The sequence below is a fragment of the Pecten maximus genome, chromosome 1, assembly GCF_902652985.1.
Source record: "Pecten maximus chromosome 1, xPecMax1.1, whole genome shotgun sequence".
NCBI lineage: Eukaryota > Metazoa > Mollusca > Bivalvia > Pectinida > Pectinidae > Pecten > Pecten maximus.
Window position 1 is genome coordinate 56,079,990 of NC_047015.1, and position 21,382 is coordinate 56,101,371.

The 21,382-nt window shown below is 35.2% G+C and overlaps 2 long non-coding RNA genes across 2 annotated transcripts; both read right to left on the bottom strand.

Annotated features, from left to right (window-relative positions):
• Nucleotides 1-5,085: 5,085 nt before the first annotated feature.
• LOC117338671 lies at nucleotides 5,086-7,812 on the bottom strand. Its single transcript, XR_004535013.1, has 3 exons — nucleotides 7,777-7,812; nucleotides 6,997-7,056; nucleotides 5,086-5,172 (listed from the first exon to the last, which is right to left on the bottom strand). It is a non-coding gene; the product is annotated as an uncharacterized LOC117338671 (long non-coding RNA).
• Nucleotides 7,813-9,330: 1,518 nt separating this feature from the next.
• LOC117338681 lies at nucleotides 9,331-16,501 on the bottom strand. The gene is made up of 3 exons (XR_004535024.1): nucleotides 16,455-16,501; nucleotides 10,230-10,274; nucleotides 9,331-9,374 (listed from the first exon to the last, which is right to left on the bottom strand). It is a non-coding gene; the product is annotated as an uncharacterized LOC117338681 (long non-coding RNA).
• Between the last annotated feature and the right edge of the window lie 4,881 nt (nucleotides 16,502-21,382).

The following is a 21,382-nucleotide window of genomic DNA, read 5'->3' on the forward strand; positions in this document are numbered from 1 at the left end:
TGTACATGAGGCCACACAATTAAGAGAAAACTTTATTTAATTAAAAAAAAATAAAAAATCACAGATGTCTATTACGTCACTGCTATATTGCTGTGACCGCCAATTTATCGTATTGTATATATGTTACATGTACTGATGAGCTGTAAAGCTTAAAGTCAATAAAATGAATGAATGAATGATTAACCGTATACATTTGTATCGGGTTATTGTTCATAAAAAGATGTACCATCTTTAGTAGTATACTGCCAGCTCTTTTTATAGTAACAGTGACCTTATCCCTGACCCAAGAGACGCTTGAAATCCATATAACACATATGCATATCTCACTGAAAACTCACTTGCCCCTAAACAACGCCACCTTATACTCCAAGCAAGCGAACCATTCCTGCCGCCATTAATGAAGAACTGAACGTAAAACAGACATCTTCCACCAATTCTTATTACGTTTGTTTGTCATAGTCAACAACAGAACACATAACCTGCCACACATGGTTGAACGCTCAAGAACAGAAAAAAATGTTATATAAATAAAGGTATTAAGAAATAAATATGGAACACAAGAAGCGAGACATCAAATATCTACCTATTCCCTTTTATAAGACTGCAGATGAATACCAATGGTCAAGCAATGACCTAATTTTCCCTGAAACAGTAAATTCATTTCCATCACTGGTGGTTATACCATCTTCCGATTATTCCACGGGTATGATATCTATAGGATTACTTGTCTCATGTAAATTTGATTCCCAGATATGTTAATTCTCACACATATTGATTACTGTTATTTATTTATCGTAGAAATTTAAATCTGTAAATCAAATAGAAAAAATCGGCAGGCATGAACACTTAGTTTATAAAATCCCTGTAATATGCTTTGACTAATGATCTTAAATTCTTAAGAAATATAGATATCAGCTGTAAATAAAGGCATACGTTTAACGATTTTCAGCAATGTAATGTCCATATACTTATAATAATCTTAATGACATGTCATAAAGACATTACCATTATCGAGCAGTCGAGTAGACGAACACGTTTCTAAAAAGGTCATTCCATGTTGTTTTAAAATTCACTGTGTCATACAAAGGAATCAATTATTATTCGCCGGGCTAAAAATTCACTAAATATTTGAAATTCCTACTTAAATAGTTAACAATCTCATTGTTACAGTTAAGAGTTTTAGGTTATTTTATTTATTTCTTTTATCTATTTATTTATCTATTTACGGTTAGAGAAAATCTAAATGAATAACCCTAAGCTTATTTAGTTTAAGATAAAGAACAAAACACAATATCATATTTATATTTCCACTTAATTCAGACTCAATGAACCTACCACAGTTAACTCAAGTCATTTTTTCATTGAACTATATCAAGTCCGGCGTAAGAATACATTTGTAGAGCATGGACTATATTTTTTAATTCCTTTTCAAAAGTGATCATATTTATGTGAAATAAATTCAATTAAAACTAATATTTGTTTTAATTCGTTATTAAGTTTGTTCACGAAAAAAATCCGGAAAGTATTAACCATATGTAGACGAAGAGTGATGACGTACATTTCAGTAAGTTCTGTGGTAGACTTGCACAAGTCCCAATTTGTCAAGGACAAAATATTGTACAAAAATATAAAAAAATATATATCTAAATATAAGGATTGAACAATGATATGTTGAGGTGTATGGGGGTATAAACCTCAATAGGTCTTGAGACAAATTTATTATGAACTGCTATAAATGAACACCTGATATCGTTTCAAATGTTCATGGGTTTAAAAGACTATTCCAGAGCAAAGATTCCTGAGTGACGCACCATTGACAACAACTGTCTATACAGTTTACCGCCCAATCTGGTTGTCTTGCATAAATAAGCGAAATTGTCGAAAGTGCAAGCAACCAAGGGTGTTAAACGGTATAATTTAATAATGACCAATTTAAATACATTGGTACCTATATTGACAGTTGAATTTGAGCCCATATTTATGTTTATATGGTAAATATGCAATCTAATTAAAATCTAGATGGTCATTCTCACTACGTCACATGAACATCTAAACACATCGCATAAGGGGTCACGTCAAGATGACCTTTTGGATTAACCAATCTTGGAGATAAATTTCGTATGACCAAACTAGCATGACTAGAGTGTATGGCTTGCAATCTGTTTCAAGTCGTTTCGTCCAATGAAGCATATAGCTATATACATGCTGTACCGAAATGGTTAGCTTCATATGCTTGACGTGACGAATGGGTGAGATCGACAACATCGAAAAATTGACAATTCGACCTAATAGTGAAATGTTGAAAAAACAAAGGTCATTCTGACGTGACCCCTTATGCGATGTAGTTAGATGTTCTTGTAACGTAGTGAGAATGTCCATCTAAACTTTAATTAGAATGGGTAAATATGTTTCCAGTATTCAAACTACTTTCGCATTTATTTAATATCTACAAAGTATTCTATTCTGACAATTATTTGGTCTATGAAACCAAAGCGTAAAACCAGTTATGTTTATATGGTCACGCGGTTGCAGTTAAGATTTAGGATTATCATTTATTTTACATTATAACAACAAAACATGAATGCAAAAGTATACCATATAGACAACTAAGGAATAATTATAATCAACTGTTTTGTACCTTTCTGGCGCGTTCCTGACTTTTTAATTATATTACTGTATTCCGGGTATCGTCAAATTGTGGTACATAGGTAACATTTTGTTTATATATTTCCAAACTAAAAGAAATCATATTAAGCTTAAAACTTTCAAATTTTAATTCAAAATGATAAATGATTGTGTTTTCTTTTTTTCCTTCCTTTTTTTCTGAGTTTTATTTATACATTTTGTTTCTTTAATTATTTTTTAGATATCTTCTAAATTACTACTATATTATATCCTTATATTGTACCATTTGAAAAAATCATTATTTTGCGGCTGTTTGATAAACCATTCATTGTCTTTCCTTAGAGTGACAAGTCAAAAATACCAAACAAACCTAATGTAATGTAGCCATATCAGATATATATATCTACATCTCTATATATAACATCCTTTAATGTGATTTACACTTTTCTCAACAACAAATTATTCATTACATAATATGCCAAAGACTTTGTGTTTACGTAGACGTGAACATCTAGGCAGCCATACAATGGATGACACATGTATATCATAAAATTTTAACATATATATAAACACTAAACGTAGAGAATTATATTCAAAGATTACGATTTCAATGATCAACGTGAATGTTGACTATAAAATGTCATATACTTCTTTCGACCGGCACATTGGTCCGCCAGGTACGTTGCGTTGATTACTGTTCAAACAAAAATTTTGAACAAAAATAAGTGTATTTCTGAAATTTCTGATGAACCGGTTACGACATACACGTATTCAAATATATTAACATTTTGGTTGCCAGGCAACGATATAACCTGAGTAAAACGACTTGCAGTCTATGTGAGCATAATTGGCAACCAAAACATGACATCAATCCATGCCGCGCATGGATATAACGTGCAAATAAACGTGTCATATTGTGCTTAGCACACAATATGATGTTTGTTCGCAAAGCTCTTACATCTATATCGACCATAGACACCAAAAGAAGACAGTTTAATCCTTAAATAATAATCAATGATAGCTAATAAGTGCATTTCATTTTGACGTCATGGTTAAATAAAAGCGATGTGAGCAGAAACTCACCCATATACACCCATTAAGTGCGTGTTTATACTATAAAAATTGATGTTCCGCCGTATTGTGGTGGTAGCAAAACATGGTTTGACTAACATTAATAAGTCTGAACAATAAATATTTGTTTTAAATGTTTCAATCAATAAATGTTTTGAAATAGGAATCAGAAGCACCTGATATAGGCTGGATAAGGACGAAATACACCTTCTTTGATGGTGGGAATCCTAATATTTATAACCCCGCAAAGAAACCTAATATTTATAACCCCTCAAAGGAACCAAGAACAAGTGATAAGCAGATGTCTACGGCTATGTAAACCACGTTTACAGTAATAATATATTAAAGAAGAATCCACTTATTGCATATTGGCTATTTTCAAAACCAACTTATATGCATAAAATATTCCCGATATTTCCCATCTTTTTTATAACCCCGGTTATAAGCTTATAAATAGTCAGTGTTATACTATGCAAATGTGTCTATATATTTTTGGGAGGTCCTCTTTCTGAAAAGTACTGATCTATGATAAGTAGGTGCTTTTAAAGTGAAAAAACGTCACCTACTTATCACATGTTCATGGTCCCTTTAATGGGTTATACATTTTAGGATATCGTCAAAGAAGAAACATTTCGTCCTAACCCAGCCTATATCAGGAGCTACGTGGGTGATTATTTTCGCGATTTCTATTTGTAAACTATACAAGTTGGGTATGTTTCCGCGAAAAGTTCTTTTGCAAATGTTCCATAAATACTATATACGTCATTAAAAGATACGGGGGGAATTTTTGCGACAGGGTGACCTTAGCATATTAAAAGCGTAATGTTGTCTTCACGTAAATTTCCACGTTAAAAGTATATGTCATGATTTTAAAAAAATTAATCAGATTTAGATTTTTTGGTTCTGATGTGATTTTGTTGATGGGTTACGAAGATATTTTATACACAAGTTTTGTGTTACAAACGCAAGGCCTCACGGGCTAACACACCATCTCTGTTAACAATTAAAAATAAAAATGATTGGCTTTCATCCTTTTTGTGTGTGTGTGGGTGTGAGAGAGTGTGTGTAAGTGTGTGTGTAATTAAAAGACGTTTTAGTATTTTATTAAGAGGCAAACTATAAATTTATTAATAAATCTATATAACGTTTCTACTTACATGCTTTCATAGAATTGCACTAAGTTTAGTAAACAAATGCATACACGTAAGTCAGTAATTTGGTACCGACATTGACACGCATGCAGAATCCTTATAAAAATAACCCGCGCCCACCCCACCACACCTCACCACACCAATCCCCAACCCCAATCACCCAACCATCCCCACCCCAACCAAGAGTTCAAAGATCCCCAGCACAGGTTTAATTAAATGCTGGTCTAAACTCTTTTTTCCATTCTGTGTGTATGACTACACATATATTAAATGAGCATAGTTACCGACATGTCTTATCTTGGTGGCAGGACTCTAACCGAACGGCCTGGAAGAAATAAAACGATAATACAGTTTGTATAAATGACAAAAGGAAAATGGTGATAGTAAATTATTAATCAAAGACACAAAAATAATTCATTAAACCAAATAAAAAAACAATCATTTTAATTTCCAATCTAAGTAAAATACAGCCTATTATTATCTATTACGTTAGGAAGATCTGACGATGGCCAGAGAGGGGTCTTATTCAGATGACCAGTCAACAGACCAATCGCAAAGCGATGGGAAAAATTACCACTTGCAGGCCACTGGCCAATCTTTATAACATTATGTGTATAATGATGATCTGTATTTGAGTCAGATTGTTTCATTTGGCCGTTCTTTTTCAAATAAGGATACCATGAACGGTACAATAGCTCACACGAGGACAGTTTAACCAACTGGAATGCATATCCTCATATTGTGACAATTTAACCGGAAAAATTGAAATATTTGCACGGAAATTATATTCGATTTGCCATGTATATGAACAACACTTGCGCCAAATCATTTATAATATGTCAAAAACATTTAAAAACATAAAACATTTAAAGTTGATATTGAGTTCTGACAAAAAACATCTTTCTACAACTATAATTCCGGAAAGTGATATCAACCCAAACCTCAACCCTCAAACTAGAAGTGAGTGCCCTGGTACACTTTTTTTTTTACTGATGTCTTTTTACACTTGTGCCAAAAAAATAGCATCAGCATTGACATAAAATGTATCAGTCCAAAATGTTTAAAATAAAGCATCCTTTTTTCTCCAAAAAGTATCCAATCCAACCTTGGGAAATAATAGTTAAACCGTAAAGCACTACTCAATCAAATTAGTGCCCTAGTACACGCATCACGGAATTTATTGATGCCTTTCAACACTTGCACCAAACACTTAACATTTAGAATCCAACACTGACGCCTTGGCGAAGACATAAGCTTCAAGCTTCCCCTCTCGAACTGAAATTTCCCTGCATTTTCCCTTGGTGGCCGTGGTCGAAGAACCATACGCGCCTACGCGCTCGTTCTTAAGAAAGTAGCCCAATTATGTCATAACTCATCTTAATGTCAATGCAAGCTTATATCAATCAGAATGCCGATATTTATGGCTGATTATTTGCGAAAGAACAAGTCTTTTATACCACACAAAATTTCTAAAACCTTACTCCTTTATGTCGTTATTCGATTATGATAACTATTTTACATTTGACCTAAAATGTTCGGAGCGTATCCTTCTGGGAAGTTGTTGTTTCATGGTCAACGTTGTTAAGGTTAAGGCCATTTCTTATTTGGAACTATACTATTTCCTTAAACAATATGAAGTCAAGCGCATACCATGCTTGTTGATATGCCTAGTGGTTCTGTTGTCACCATCCTACGTCTCATTTTGAGAATGTGACTGAACCCGGACTCGACCTAGTTTTGTATGCGGCCGCCGTCGATGACCCCCAAAACCGCTTACTCTTCCCGAACACATGGACTTAGTTCTTGTTATAGATTAAAGATGGACTCCGTGCAAGTCTATATCTTGCTCTTTATATCGTTCTTGTTTCGTTAGTATGTTACTATTTTCTTTATCATCTCTTTTCACAAAAAATAACTAACTAAATGAATAAATAGATAAAACTATAATTTTAGGCGGAAATTATAAGATTATTAATTTCAAATTACACTTGTTATTAGCCACACCTATATATAAAAAAAAAAAAAAAAAGGGCATCGGTGATATTTGATCAAATTGAATAGTCATATAACTATATAGATATTTGTAACTTTGATTCAATACAGTTAAATACTTGTTATGCTTTTCTGTCACAAAATACTAAAACTATACCTTGAGGTTGCCTGGCGGGAATTCCAAGGTTATTCATATTATGATTGCCATTCGCCTCACCTAATACAAAAAAAAAAAAAAAAAAATGCTCCATCAAATTGAATGATTGATAAATGGAGATATTTGTAACTATATATAGAAGATATTCAATATAAAATACATGGAAACAGTCTGCTTTAAATGATGGATAGCTAATAAATACAAAAAAGTGTGAAACTGCGGATAATTGACATTTTGAATGATACATGTATATATTTTCGAAATTTTAACCACTTTTTACTTTTTTATTTTATATGTTGAAAGTCTCAAACTGACCTTACTTTTCCCGATATTTTTTTTTAAATTGTATTAAAGATGACAATGATGTTATGATGCATCCTATATCAAACTTCCAAAGAAAATAAGCGTAGGTTTTTTCCCCTAGATTGACATTCAAAATCAGCATTTATTTTAGATTTTTGAACCAAACTTTGCAGTATTAATGTCATAACTGTACCTAGATGTAGCTTCATTCTTACAGATTACAAGAAAATCAAACCATATTCTATGATATTGTTACCCTTCGACATGTATTTGGTATATACATTTTGATGCTTTGCATATTTGGTAGCTGTTTTTTTTTTTAAATATAAATGTAAAAAATCATAGTCGTTATAAAGCTTGAACCCCCTCAAAATTAAACGCTCAGAAGATCAAGATATCAATGCTGCAAGGGTTGGCTTTATTAGCTTGAGATTACAATCTTAAAACCTACATTGATGTACATTGTGCAACACTCACATATGGTATTTCCAATGCGGATACGACCATGCCAACCTGGAAATAGAAATGTATTTTGCTATTTGGGAAAGGAATTAATATAAGCTTTAAGCTTGTTTTCCCATCCCATTTGCTATTTTCTGTATATGTAATGTTATTGTGTCTTGTTGAATAAAATAATATTTAAACTAAGTTCCTGATAATGAAACCGAAACTGTAAAATGATATTATCTTATATCACTCTTATTTCATTTCGGGAACGAAACGCACGTGGAAATATAGTATCTTTATAATGAATTTAAGTAATGAATTCATAATATTCTAAACATGAATAGAATACATTATGAAAGTTCTAAGACTATTCAGTAAATCCAGGTACTGAAAATGAAACTTGAGATAGTGATGTCTTTTTATTATTTCAACAATATGATAAATTTGGACATTAAGTAATATGAATGTATGATACACTGTTATAACGATTTAAACATGTGAAAATATAGTAGGACGGCATTATATATTGTTAAGAACTTCGCTTGATAAAAACATATGGTAGAATTAAGTTTGGTTGATACAATAAAGTACAGTACTATATAGCATAGGAAAGTATGGTATGGTATGGTATGGTATATTTAGGATAGGAAGGTATAGTATTTTATGGTACTGTATGGTATGGTATGGTTTGGTATGGTATGGGATAGTATAGCATAGGAAGGTATGGTATGGTATGGTAGATATATAGAATATAATTATATCGTATATCATAGCTTATTATAGTACATATAATATAGAGTATATATAATTTATTTTATTATATACAAGTAGTATATAGTATATCATAGTGCAGCGCAGTGCGGTAAAGTATATTAAAGTATTGTTGAAATTTGAAATTTGCTAGTTATTTGCTAGAGAAGACAAGGCATAATTGAACTGAACGGACATAGGATATACGATAAAAGAGAAATATCGGCCGTATTGAGAAATCTTTAGATCAAATAGGATTTAAAACAACAAAAGCAGAGGCGATGAAACCACTAACCTATCTTGTTCTGTTAAGTAGGATTTCACTGATATGGAAGACAAACAATTGCTGATAAACATAGTCTACATATAAGGTTATTTTCCTATGCTAAACCTAATGGCATAAATCCGTAAATGGACAAATAAAACCAGGTTTGTTTAAATTAACATTCCTCAATAAATATTTTTAAGTATCAATACAAAGCATAATACAAAAGTTTTCGATTGAAGCAAGGTTTAATGTGCATATACCGTAATTTCCTTAGCATTAACAGTACCTATGTATATTCTGCGGGATGTGTAACAAACAATTTTTAGTTTTGTAAAATTAAGTTCAAATAACATGCACTGGCAGATTGTCCCTGGGTAAAATGACGATACAGTGTATTTCATTTTCATGACCGGTAGCAGTGAGCGCTAGATGTTATTTCCTTTTGTTATCCATATCTTGCATTAGTTTGTAAATCTTTAAAATGAAAACAATACATAACAAGGATTTACTTTTATTCCCGTTAAAAAAACAGATAGTCCGCTCTTGACCAAAGAGATATAATTACCTCCTCGCCCTCTTGGTCGTGGTGCAAGGACTCTCGCTGGTCTTCCTGAAAGAAACAAATCATAAATATAGTTTTAAAATAGCAAAACAATCTGTATTTAATTATTCATTAATTACACAATATATACATACAACAGGGGAGGAGAAAATGTAGCAGCCAGACCAGGGTTCGAAGCCGGGACCCTCCGAACTCCAGACGGACACTCTACCACTGAGCTACCAGGTCGCCGATGATCGACCCAGTCCAGTTCCGCTACATTCCTCCCTCCTTTTTTCAAGTCTTCGCCCCCGAAGACAACAAGTTCGGATATCCCCTTGCTAATCATACACCTAATGCTTTAAACGATGATAGGCAAGCTCCCCAATTATGTAACAGGAGAGGAGAAAATGTAGCAGCCAGACCGGGGTTCGAACCCGGGACCCTCCGAACTCTAGACTGACACTCAGCTACTGAGGTACCTGGTCGCCGATGATCGACACAGTCCAGTTCCGCTAAACATACATTAAGATTCGGTAGAAACTTAAGTATTTTTTATTTATGCGTTGTTATAATCATTGTCTTTGTCTGGGATCGATGTGAATATATGTATTAACATACACGTTTTGTAATCAAAGACACTCATGTTTGGTAGACAAAGACATACATGTTTGTTAGACAAAGGCACGCGTGTTTGATAAACAAAGGGACACACGTGTCGTACACAAAAACACACACGATTGGTAAACTTGGTAAACAGAGAAACTCTCGTTCTCGCAACAGTGTTACATATATTGTAAATATACAAACTTACAATGTATGTTTCTTGAAATAAAAAAAAAAGAGAAAAAAACTCACATTTACGGTTGTTATTTTACTTTCTGGATCATTTCACATCACGAATAACCATCGAGAAATAATTACCTGCTTGTCCTCGTGGTCGTGGTGCAAGGACTCTCGCGGGTCTTCCTGAAAGATACAAATAAAAAATATACAGCTTTAAAATCGCAAAACAACCTTATTTACCTATTAATTATTTAAACAAGAAATGCATACATAAATATTAGAGCATAAACTTCAGTATATATTTTCGATCATTGCCAAAGACAAACACGTATTATAAACAGAGAAATACTCGCTTGGGCAACAATGACACATGTGATGAGAAAACACACATGGTCTATATACAAACATGCATGATTATGTTTCTTGAAATAAGAAAAAAAATTAAAAGAAAGAAAGAAAAGCTCACACATTCGTTTACGGTTGTTATTTTTACTCTCTGAATCATTTCTGAATACATATAACCAAATAAAATACTTGCAGTAAAGTACAGTGCACAGTAGAGTAGAGTACAGTACAGTACATAGTAAATCACAGTACAGTAAGTACACAGCAAGGTACAGTAAAGTACAGTACACAGTAAAGTACAGTACAGTACAGTTTGTTTTGTTTGTTTATGTTTTACGGCCCATCGACAACTAGGGTCATTTAGGGCCAAATAATATACTAACATGTTTTATTTTTAAAGTTAAAATCAGATAAAATTTGTCATTTATAAAAGCATCCGTATTGTATATTTAGATCATTATGATAAAAAAAGTTGGTTAAAAATGGTAAAATATGTATATGTACGAATAGATTATGTGAACTTTGTTATATAAATAGAACGTCAAAGACAGTAACGTAAAAGACATCAAAGTCTATAAAATAGATCGATTTCTTTCAAGTAGCTAAATATTGTTTTCGAATCCACGGAATTGAAAAGGATTTTCATATCCGGGACTCGAAAGTATTTATCACGAATGTGCTTGAAATCGGAACATTCTATTAAAAAATGCTCCACTGTGAATTGAGCATCACATGCATAACACACCGGTGGATCCTCTCGTTTGAAAAGGAACGAATGAGTGGGATATGTGTGCCCGGTACGGAGCCGAGAGAGGACTATTTCCTCTCTACGATCCTTCCGAGTTGGTTTTGATGTTTTAAGTTTTGGTTGTACTTTAAAAAGTTTGTTGCTCGTCTCGAGAGACCAGCGTTGCTGCCATTTACTCTGAATGGCAGAACTAATTACAGGTTTGAAATCTGTATATGGTATTTTAATATTTGTTTGTTGCAGATTTAGAGCAAGTTTTGCTTGGCGGTCAACAAGTTCGTTGCCTTTAATTCCGACATGGCTCGGAATTCAAAGTAATGTTATTTTGCATTTTTTTTTATTAAGATACGAGATATTCGTAAAACAAGGTTTTGTATGAGTATATTCTTTGGATCTCGTGATTGTAAATTCTGAAGGACAGATAGAGAGTCGGAACAAATTATTGCCTTTCTAATGCGTTGTTCTTCGATATGGTCGAGGGCCAAATCGATGGCACATGTTTCCGCAGAGAAGATAGAGGCACCATCTGGTAAGCGGATTGAAGAGCAATGGTGATCGGAATAGCATGCTGCGGAGACCTTTACTCCATCTTTTGAGCCATCAGTGAAGATCTGAACGTGATCGGGAAAATCTTTAATGCATTCCCGAAAGGAGGATTTGTGTTCTTCGGGTAATGCACTCGATTTTGCCCTCACGTGTAGAGTAAGGTTAATATCAGGTGTTTCGACAAGCCATGGCGGTACATCCGATATGGTGTATTCGCCTATGTTGTCTAAGCTTATGTTAAGTTCATGAAGAAAATTCGAAATTCTAATGCCAAATGTTGGTAAGAGTTTTTGGTTTTGAGTGAATATGTTTCGGTATTGAGGATTGACAACAAGATCAAAAGCCGGGTTTTTCGGGTTGGATTTCAATTGGGCGGCATATTGAAGCGTAAGTTTTTCCTTCGGTCATTTAAAGATGGTTCATTTGCCTCTACATAAAGGCTCTGCACTGGTGTTGTTCGGAAAGCACCAAGTGCTAGACGTAATCTTTGATTATGGATAGGATCCAACATTTGCAGGTAAGAATTCCGTGCCGATCCATAAACGATGGACCCATAGTCGAGTTTTGATCGAATAAGTGCCCTATAAAGGCGCAAGAGCATTTCACGGTCCGCACCCCAGTCGGTGTGGGATAGTACGCGTAAAATATTCATTGCCTTTGAGCACTTATCCTTTAGGTGTTTAATATGTGGAACAAAGGAGAGTTTTGAATCGAAAATTAGTCCGAGGAATTTGGTTTGCTCTACAACTTGAATTTTGCTTCCATTTAATGTTAGATCGGGATCATTATGTGGCTTTCGTTTTTGGCAGAAGTGCATGCAGACAGTTTTTGATCTGGAAAATTTGAAGCCGTTTTCATCTGCCCATGTTTGTAGTTTGCCCAAACATTGTTGAAGTTGTCGTTCTATCGTGTGCATGTTCTTCGACCTATAGCAGATCAAGAAGTCATCAACAAATAGAGACCCTTCAGTTGACTTACCGAGACATTTAGTTATACTGTTGATTTTCAGACCGAAAAGAGTTACGGAAAGGATCCCACCCTGAGGGACTCCCATTTCCTGTTTAGCTGTTTCAGAATACGTTGAGCCAACGCGAACCTTAAAATGTCTGTCAGATATGTAGTTTGAAATGAATTTTGGGAGATTCCCACATACACTAATTTCATGCAGGTCTTTCATAATACCATATTGCCATGTAGTATCGTATGCTTTCTCCAGATCAAAGAACACAGCAACAAGATGTTCCTTCTTTGCGAAAGCTTCTCGAATAAAGGTTTCTAATCTGACCAGGTGGTCTACTGTTCCTCTGCGGTTTCTGAATCCGCTTTGGAGTGGACTCAAAATATTATTGGATTCAAGGAACCAAACTAGTCTATTGTTTATCATCCGTTCAAGTGTTTTACAGATGCAGCTTGTTAGAGAGATAGGGCGATAATTATTTGGTTCATTGGCGTCCTTACCAGGTTTTGGAATCGGAATAATTGTTGATTCCTTTCAAGACTCAGAGATCTTACCGGAAGCGAATACTTGATTAAAAATATATAAGAGACATCGTAATGATGATTCTGGTAAATGTTTCAGGAATTGGTACGGAATTTCATCTGGCCCAGCTGCTGAATCGGTCGATCTTTTTAGCGATTCAAGCAACTCCTGGAGATCGAAAGGCTTGTTGTAACTTTCTGTGTTGGATGATTTAAAGTTAAGACGTTTATTTTCTTTGTCTTTTTTGAAAGTTTGGAATTTTTGGAGTGATTTTTGGCGGATGAGTTCTGAGCTATATTTTTAGCAAATGCATTTGCAATTTCAGATGTAGAAGAGAAGATTTGGTTACTGTTGATAAGATGGGATGCTAGTGCCGTTTTTCGTTTTCCACTTATTTTTCGTATCTGATCCCATATCTTTTTTGATGATGTGTTTGAAGATATTTTAGAAATGTATTCCTTCCAGCTATTCTTTTTGTCGGATTTAATAGATCGCCGAGCCTTCGCCCTCCAAATTTTAAAATTATTGTAATTTTCAGTTGTAGGGGAAGTCAGGAATCGTCCTAGAGCTGCCTTTCGGCCGGATCTATTGATAAAAGATTCTTCAGATAAAAGGAACTTGTAGGTTTTGGGACGGACTTTGGTATCATTTTTGTGGCAATAGAAGTAATCGTTTCAGTGAATGTTTTAAATGGGTCATCGAGGTTAGTGAAATTTTCAACAGTAAGCTCCTCGTTGCACAGGTGCTGGAATTGGCCCCAATCTGCTTTGTGCACATTCCATCGAGGAAGTGGTTTATCAAGAGGGTTTCCAATATTCTTAAGAAAAATAGGGAAGTGGTCACTCCCACATAGATCATCATTTACCCTCCAGTCATAATCGAGTAAAATGGATGGATGACATAATGATAGGTCTATGTGGGTACGGGAGCCTGTAGCAGGGTGTAGATATGTTGGGGTATTATTGTTAAAAAGACACAGGTTGTTTTTATCTATGAATTCCTCAATACGTCTTCCTCTCTCATCTGTGTTCGGGGAGCCCCACAGACTGTTATGCCCATTAAAATCTCCGAGAATTATGTATGGTGCTTGGAGTTGCGAGACGAGGTTATTAAGTTGCTCACTAGTGAAAGCAATACTCGGAGGAAGGTCAATTGAACAGACAGTTACTTGTCTGTGTAAAGTTGCACAGACAGCAACAGCCTGTAAATTTGTGTTTAACGTGATAATTCTGTGAGGAATAGTTTTATGGACAGCTACAGCTGCGCCACCTCTGTTTCCTACCGTTGCGATGCTATTGTAGAGCGAGAAATTTCTGAAAGTAATTGGGTTTTTTAACATGACTTCCTGCAGGCAAAATAAGGCAGGTCTAAATTCTTTTGATAAGTTTTGAAACTCTTCTAAATTTGCCCTTAGTCCGCGTATGTTCCATTGTATGATAAAATTGTTCGTATTGCTGACCACTATCCAGGTTCGTGATGGACGCCCTTTGGACTGACAGGACTACTTGGTGTAGGTTGTCTGGTAACAGCAGCATTGCTATCACCAAACTCACTGTCTTCCGCAAGACCGTCGGACCTGTTATGACCATGGATAGGGTCATTTGAGCCTTTGCTGGGCTTTGTGTTGTTTAAGGAAGGTAATCTGTGTAGTTTTACCTTCGGTCTTGAGGTGGTGTAGTTGCTGGTCGTTTATTGGTATTACCAGCAATCTTTTAAAGGTCTGACGGCTGTGATACAGTCCGTCTATGGTGGGTGGCCCTGGGCGTCGATGTTTGTGTTATATGGCGTGCAGGTATATGTGCTGAAGGTGCTGGCAAATTGGTCTTGATAACTGCCGTTTCGTCAGGCTGGGAAGGTCTAACTGATGTTGAGGTGGTCTTAGACGCTACCCTTCCTGACTTGAAACGGCATGCCAAACCGAAAAGAATCTTGTCATTCCTTTCGTCCATCAAAGGTGGTACCTCCGCACGCACCGAAAGCTGGCTTATCAAAGTAAGCTTGTACTTTCGCATCGCTGACTGTAATTTGATGCTGTTGTGTTTTAGATTTTGTTATTGATGCATAGGACAACGCAGCAGGGTCATTACTCTCGACCGCTATCCTGGCCTCAGTGAAGGAAATGTTGCGGGTATACTTTACCCGCAGAACTTCCCTCTCCTTCTTCGAGGAAAGACAGTCTCGAGATGAGGCTGCATGGTTGCCCTTGCAATTAACACATCGTTTGCCGGTGATATCGCAACTATCAGCGTCATTATGACCCTCTCGTCCGCAGTGTTCACAAACCTCTCTCCGCCTGCATCTGTCCTCATGATGGCCATATCTCTGGCAGTTACGGCATCGTAGAGGATTCGGTATGTAGGGCGAGACGTTACATCTCATGTAACCTACCATTACCGATGGAGGAAGGTTTGGCACCGCGAACGTGAGGACGAACGTATTTGTGCTTACTGTTTGGCGTTTTATTTTGATCCGCCTTACCTCCGAGATCGGGATATTCTCCGATTTGAAATGTTGCAGAATCTCTGCGTCAGTGTCGTTCTGAAAGGCAGGGCATCTGATTACCCCCTTGCTGAAGTTAAGAGACTGATGGGCCCTAACATGGACACTGATCCCAGAGAATTCTGACAGTTTCAGGAGATTATCCGCCTGTTGCTTGCGGAAGACCTCAACAAGGAGGTCTCCCGATCTCAAAGGCTTGACGGATTTACCTGTACCGATGCATCTTTTAATAGTTTTCTGAATGATAATGGGCGACAGCAGTACAGTATAGTATAGTACAGTACAGTACAGTACACAGTAAAGTACAGTACACAGTAAAGTACAGTACACAGTACACTACAGTAACGTACAGTACAATACAGTTAAGTACAGTACACTATAGTACAGTACACTATAGTACAGTTGAAATTTGCTTATATAGTTATATGGCAGAAAAGGCAAGGCAGACTTAAACTGTTCTATAATAGGATATGCGATAAAATAAAGGTATATCGACTGTTTTGAGATCAAGTTATACTTAATACAGCGACGTCAGAGACGATGAAACCACATATCAAGCTTGTTTTATATAGTAAGACGTCACTGATATGGAAGATAAACATATACCCATATACATTGTTCAACTAAATACATACATATGTTTCTTGAAATGGAAAACACACTCACACATACATAAACAAGTACGGTTATTATTTTTACTCTCTGATTCACTTCTCGATATCCATCACCAAAGAGAAATCATTACCTGCTTGTCCTCTTGGTCGTGGTGCAAAGACCCTGACTGGTCTTCCTGAAAGAAACAACTCATAATACAGCTTTAAAATGTCAACACAAACTGTATTAAACTATTCATTATTTCAACCAGAAACACATACATTAAGATTCGAGTATAAACTTCAGTATAGATTATTTATGCATTTTTATAGCCATTGTCTTGACTGAGATGAATGTTGATATATATTAACTCGCATATGATTGGTGAACAAAGACACACACGTTTGGTAAACACACACACACACACACGTTTGGTAAACAAAAGACACACGTGTTTTGAAAAAGATACAAACAGATATTTTTGAAAACAAACACACACGTTTGGTAATCAAAGTCACAAAAATTTGGTAGACAAAGGCATGCATGTTTGGTAAACAAAGACACACACGTTTGGTAAACAAAGACACACACGTTTGGTAAACAAAGACACACACGTTTGGTAAACAAAGACCCACACGTTTGGTTAACACAGACACATGTTTGGTAAACAAAGACACACACGTTTGGTTAACAAAGACACACACGTTTGGTAAACAAAGACACACACGTTTGGTAAACAAAGGCACACACATTCCGTAAACAAGGGAACACGCGATTGGTAAACAGAGAAACGTTTGAGCATGGTGAGAAAACGAAGACACATGTGCTGAATAAACAATCATACATATTTCCTGAACTAAAAGAAAAAAGAAAAAAACAAAACACACACATTAGCGGTTGTTATTTTTACTCTCTGGGTCATTCTTCTACAGCAATAACCATAGAGAAATAATAACCTTGTTGTCCTCTTGGTCGTGGTGCATGGTCTCTCACTGGTCTTCCTGAAAGAAACCAATCATTAATACAGTTTAAAAATGGCAAAACAACCTGTATCTTACTATACATTGTTTAAACAGGAAATACATAATTTAAATTCGAATATAAACTTTAGTATTTATTATTTGTGTGATTTTATAATCATTGTCTTTAAACCCAAGAATTTGAGATTAAACAATAACAGCAGGAAGTAAATATCATAATCTTATCAAAATCTCATTATAAATAAACATTCGTACTTAATTTAGGCTAAAATTAATATTTTGCGATGTATCACATTATAAATGTGGATTTAGCATGTTATCATACTATCATCAATGCAAACCTACGCACTGTATAGGTGTAACATTTCATTAGGTTAATATTTTTGCAGTTGTTCCAGTCAGACCTAATTTTATCGGTATTAAATTTCATGCAACCATGCCTCATAAACTTTGTGCTGTAACACTTCTGTATGTAATGTGTGTGCACGAGTGTATATACTACCAACTGCACTGTATGTGATAAATATCATTAGAGAAACAGATACTTACCTTGACACAATCGTGGCTGTAGAACATTCAACCCTACTCCTGAAAAAAAACTACATATAATGCAGTTAGCTTATATATTCGAATATTTCATTACAATGGTCATTTCTCCCAAATGATACGTCTGTGGGTAGCCCATAGACGTAATAGTTATGTTATCAATGTCGTTATTTTATATAATAAGCCAATAATCAATCTGCATCTATAGTATCACTTTTACCGTGGCGACCGGGGTTCGATTCCCCAAACGGATGTGAAAAGGTACCAAGATCAACAATGTAGCAATGATCCTTGGAAGGTGATGCCCAGTTAGCTGGTTAGGTTCAAATCCAGGTATCTGAGAGCTCTGGAACTTGGCCACAAAATGCATATACAGCACCAATTTAGCTTATAAGCCACGACTAATTCTGACGAAAATTTGTAGTATTATAATTTGAACGATGTTGAAAATGCTCTTTTTGGTCTATGCATCCACACCAGAGAGAAGATCAATCTACTGACATGAGATTATAATCCCATCAGTTGTGAGTATTGCTATGTTTCGTCAGAATTAGACTTAAGTGGCTTATAGGATGGATTGATGCTAAAAATGCACTCTGTGACCACGCCCCTCAGCCCTAGGTTTAACCAGCTTGCCGGGTATACATTGATACATTGTTTGATTGTAATCAGCCTTTTTGTCTTATGGACGAAATTTATTAAATCTGGAAATGCACTAGGTGTTTCCTTTTGGGGCCAGCCATTAAGCCCCTTAAGGTTTTGAAGGTTCAACAACTTGTCAAATATAGATTATGATCCCTATGTGGTATGAGAGCACCGTGGAAAATTAACTTGTTAGTGATTCACGGCAGTATCTTGACAATTTTTCAAAAGTTTTTGCGACCAAAAACAGAATAGTCAACGCTGGCACCCCTCCTTTATCGTATGTGTCATTTTTAGTTTCGTATAAAATCATCTTTTAGATGATTAGCTTATTCAAGTACTATCAAACATGCCATACATGATGAATAAGTGAACAAGGAAAATTTATGTTTGCGAATGTAAATGCAGAGATGTATCTTGAACATGTTGTTAAAAATAAGAATGCATTAGCTTTTTCAAAATAAATGTAATGTTCATTTTACTTTCTACATTCGTAAATCATTTTGTAACCATCAAAAACCAATTAGTTTGTTATTAACAGGTTTAAAACGATTAATGTGTTTAACATTGAACTAATCTTGTTGCTATATCAAACGTGTTTGATTTAAAAACAAAAAGAAAAAAAAACGTGCTTACCGATAGTATTTCCAATGCGGAAAGGAGGGTTTCGATCTGGAAAAATAAGAATAAGATGGGTTTTTTATTTAGAAACCTACAGGTATTTATCTATCAAACCTAATTTGCAGTATTTCCAAAACGGTATGCCTTTTATTTGACTAATTTCAAAGAGCCCTCTTTTGGCATTTCTCATTTTATTTATGCATGCTAATATTGATATATAATTATTGGTATATAATAAAGCGGGATTCATGGCAAGTAAAATCAGGTCAATTGTACTCCGTTTGATAATTTGACTAGTTACATTCCTTTGATAAGTATACTATGCATTTATTTTTTAAATCCCAATTAAGCATATTTTGTCGTCGATAAGCAAAAAAAAATATTAGATTAGATTAAAATTAGTTACAACTTACATGTATGATCAGCGTGATAATTTCAATTTCCTAATTGTTAACTTTCTTTTTCTAGATAGCAACATTCAGACTTTCTTTACCTACGTTTTTGATTTTCAAAACAAGGATTCGAGAGATACAGGTTAATGAAGGCTATGGGTCAACATCATGATCTCATTTAGCAATATTCTATATGTCCACTGTAACCAACAGTTGAAATTGTTACGTATCCTCGAGTTGACCTAGATATGTATTGCGCGTGTTGTCGATGAACCCGAAGACCCTTACTTTAATTCTCACTTGCTAAAGTTTCTTGTGTTAAATCATCACTTTTTGTGTTCGTATAAATATTTGTATATATGTAAATAGTTCATTAGTTTTCAAATATATCGCCATATTCCCTTTGAATGAAGTATTTTTAAACGCGCGGTGCTGTCAATGTCCTGTTATTTACACTTCCGTGGAAACGAACAAAGTAGCGGACTTCGGTGAATGCACGATTTTAATTGACTGCATTTTCGCCGTTGGTCGCGTGCATTGAGGTATAAAAGGGGGATAACTCTTATATAAATTTAGGCCATTTTCTCACGAAACCGAGTAACAAACTGGGAGTGAGAATATATATTTGTGTTGTTATTTTAATGCATGTCTACTGAATAAATTATTATTATACTGTTGTATTTGTTTTGTTGCATTCCTTACCATGCTGCAGGATAAAACACACAAAGTATTCTCCTAACTGAAATAGTTGAATTGGGCAGAAAGTTTCATGGGTGTCTTAGTGTGAAGACAGTGTATTCAACATAAAAGTTATAATATTACTTTTGAATAATGTTCCTTTTATGCATAAATGAATACTTACAGCGTCCTACTGCAAAATTGAATGACCGTTGGTTTTGGTTGTGATGCGGGTCAGTCATTTCTACAATGAATTAAAAATATACATTGTAAATTATGATCTCATAAAGATTACGTAAAGGATACTTGTTCCAAATATTAATATATTTTATTATCAAAATGAATAAAAAAAGAGATGAAAATTGGCCCACAGAATTAATAATGAGTTGAAGTGAATCAGATGTATTTGTATTTTTTTGCATATCAAGAGAAAGAATGATACAAATTAAAAATGAAATTTATCCATATTTGGAGAATAACAAGCATCAGTTTGTATGAATAAAACATGAAGGAAAAAAAGAACATGAGGAGAGAACCTTAAACAGTTTCTAACACTTTAACAATTATTATATAGAGGTTTTACCTTCTTCCACTAATGGACGTGTAGAGCTAGCTCCAGTGTTTATAAAACACAGTGTCGTGTTCATTGATCTGTGTAGTCTGCCAGAGGCTAGATGATGGTAAATCAAACTCTTCTTCGATGGCATTTTACTGAGAATGATTGTTGTTTCTTGCTGCGGATGTCTTTTTCGAGTTGTCTTTCGCTTCGCATTTGGACCCGGATCTTTGTCATCCTCTTCCATTTTTCCATTGGAATGAGGCGAGTTGTGATCTTCACCTTTAAAAGGTGTCGTATGTCGTGACACACGGTATCTGCCATCTCTTGAACGGGTGTGGGAATTCCTATCTGGTAGATTTTCCTTGTGTGCACGCATTTCCCCTGAGAGGTCATTGAAGTGTTTGCCCGGCGGTGCTTCTTTCTGGGAATGCAGTGATGTCTGTTCATATACATATTTGCCTTTTCCTTCTTGCTGCGTCCTTACTCCAAGGTGTGGAGAATTTAGTAAGACTTTTGTGATTGTCTTGTGTGGTATTTGCCTCATGTTTCTATTAGCAGGTGAATCTTTTACCGAACCCTGATCCAAATCGCCAATTCCTATCGCTTCCCGTAACCTTCTAGGGGGTTCCGTGTTTTCCAGTTTTTGTGTCCTAATTAACGG